This window comes from Propithecus coquereli, unplaced genomic scaffold (assembly GCF_000956105.1).
Source record: "Propithecus coquereli isolate 6110/MARCELLA unplaced genomic scaffold, Pcoq_1.0 Scaffold580, whole genome shotgun sequence".
Lineage (NCBI taxonomy): Eukaryota > Metazoa > Chordata > Mammalia > Primates > Indriidae > Propithecus > Propithecus coquereli.
Genome location: NW_012151730.1, coordinates 1,069,670 through 1,072,574, shown reverse-complemented (window position 1 = coordinate 1,072,574; position 2,905 = coordinate 1,069,670). Strand labels below are relative to the sequence as shown.

At 41.9% G+C, this 2,905-nt stretch overlaps 1 pseudogene; it reads left to right on the top strand.

Annotated features, from left to right (window-relative positions):
- Window positions 1-1,084: 1,084 nt before the first annotated feature.
- On the top strand, window positions 1,085-2,545 carry LOC105821592 (annotated as a pseudogene).
- Window positions 2,546-2,905: the final 360 nt, after the last annotated feature.

Here is a 2,905-nt window from a genome sequence, read left to right as displayed (position 1 = left end):
AGTCTGAGGCAGGAAGATCATTGAACCCAGGAATTTGAGTCCAGCATGGACACCATAGCAAGACCCTGTCTCTTTAGGGAAAAAAAGAGAGAATTCTCATTGTATAACTTTGGACATTTCTAGAAAGACATAACAGGCCAGGCACGGTGGCTCATGCCTCTTGTCCTGGCACCTTGGGAGGCCGAGGCAGGAGGATTGCTTGAGGTCAGGAGTTCAGGACCAGCCTGAGCAAGAGCAATACCTCATCTCTATAAGAAGGAGAAAAATTAGCTGGGCATGGTGGTATGTGACTGTAGTCCCAGCTACTCAGGAAGGAGGCTGAGGCAGGAGGATAGCTTGAGCCCAGAAGTTTGAGAGCTTACAGTGAGCTATGACGATGTCACTGCCCTCTACCCCAGGCAACAGAATGACAGACTGAGACCCTGTCTCAAAAAAAAAAAAAAAAAAAAAAAAACCCCAAAAAACTGATTTTTCTCACAATCTTTTAATGCAAAATACACAGAGGGCAGGTGGCAGGAAAGGTATCAAGATAATTGTGTTGGCACATAGCTGATGTCAAAGCAGATAATGGAAAAGATATTACTTAAAACAGTTACAGAGAATTTATTTTATAGATCTTGACTTTCCACCTCATGCATGACACACTGCTTTCCTGTGTCATGCTATGTTTGACTGATTCATTGGCTGTGACTTGGGTGAAGTTCAAGTAACAATGCTGATTAATCACTTTGTTTTTCTTTGGTGTAAACTCCTTTTTTCCGTAAAATATTATAAATTTTTAAACTGAAGTAGACCATTCTCTTGGGATTTTCTGTATTTCTCATGCAGAAACCAGGTTTTATGATTATTAGAGAAGTTTTAAACAGAGAAATTTAATGTCTGGGGAACAATGCTTTTGAAACCATGGCTATTGTAAAAAATTCGTGTTTTCTTTTTGATTGGAATATTGTTCTACAGTGCTTCCATGAAACTCTGCTAATTCTTAATAACTGCTAATTTACAAGTATATTTGATTACCCATTTTCTTAAAAAACAAAACAGCAGAGGTTTTATGAAGTTCTTTCAGACTTTTAAAAAAGGCCTAACCACGGAGAGAGAAGAGCTCAGCCCTCGGTACCCGCGAGTGGGGAGGAGTCAGGAAAGAAGAACGTGGCGTCTGGGGAGCACCCAGGCTGCAAGACGGAGCTCGGGCTTTGAGAGTTAGGAGCGTGTGACGTGCCTGGGAAAGGCAGGAGCACCAGCGATTGTGCTGCTCTTGGCTAGCTAGGGGCGTCCGAGGGGCAGCGAGGGCGAACGACCCGATGCGAGATGGCCAGTAAGGAGGCGTTTGAAGATGCCGTGGGGGAGCGTGTCATCAATGAAGAATTATAAAATCTGGAAGAAGAATACACCGTTTCTGTACGACCCGGTTATGACCCATGCTCTTCGGTGGCTTCCTGAAGTGACTAAACTGGAAGGGAAGGATCATGTCCTTCATTGGCTAGTGCTGGGGACTCATGTATCTGATGAGCAGAATTATCTGGTGGTTGCTTGAGTACACATTCCCAGTGATGATGCACAGTTTGATGCTTCCCACTGTGACAGTGATAAGGGTGAATTTGGTGGCTTTGGTTCTGTAACAGGAAAAATTGAATGTGAAATTAAAATTAATCATGAAGAAGAAGTAAACCATGCTTGTTATATGCTGTAGAACCTCACATCATTGCTACAAAAACACCATCTTCTCATGTGTTGGTTTTTGGCTATACAAAACAACCTGCTAAACCAGACCCAAGTGGAGAATGTAATCCTGATCTTACGTTAAGAGGTCACCAAAAGGAAGGCTATGATCTTTCCTGGAATTCTAATTTGAGTGGACATCTCCTAAGTGCATCCGACGACCATACTGTCTGTCTGGGGAGGTATAAAGGGAGGACGAAAGGAAGGCAAAATTGTGGATGTTGAAGCATCTTTACTGGCCACTCAGCTGTGGTAGAGGATGTGGCCTGGTCTCTGCTGCATGAGTCATTATTTGGATCTGTCACTAATGATCAGAAACTTATAATATGGGACACCAGGTCCAGTACCACCTCCAAATCAAGTCACTTGGTGGATGTGCACACTGCTGAGGTCAACTGCCTGGAGTTAAATCCCTGTGGTGAGTTTATTCTAGCAACCAGCTCTGCAGATAAGATCATAGCTTTATGGGATCTGCGTAACTTAATATTAAAACTCCATACCTTTGAATTTCATGAAGATGAAGTTTTCCAGGTCCACTGGTCTCCACATAATGAAACTATTCAAGTGGTATTGATCGTCACCTGAGTGTGTGGGATTAAGTAAAATTGGAGAAGAACAATCAGCAGAAGATGGACCTCCAGAACTCCTATTTATTCATCGAGGACACTCTGCCAAGATTTCAGATTTTAGTTGTAACCCCAATGAGCCTTGGGTCATTTGCTCGGTGTCTGAGGATAACATCATGGAGATATGGCAAATGACTGGAAATTACAATGATGAAGAGTTAGATGTCACAACATTGGAACTGGAAGGACAAAGATCTTAAACTCAAAGTACAAAAGATGTTTCTGTTGAACGTAATGCTACATGAGTGTGTAATTTCTCAAGGACTAAAAAGGTATTGTGCAGTAGGAAATGTAAATGGGATGGTATGGTGTTCTTTACTGGCTGATTCTAGCACTTTCAAGTGAGCTGTTGAGTACTGTATCTATATTGTAGCTATTAGGGAAGAAAAGAATGTTGCTTAAGAAAGAACACCACCATTGTTTTAAAATACGAGTAGCAGGGTACTGCCTTTGATTCAACTATTTTAAGTCCTCATTTGCTCATACTAACTGCTTGCTGTTCCCAAATATACAAGAATAACTTTTACACTTTTTCCTTCTAACGCGTCTTGATTGGCTTT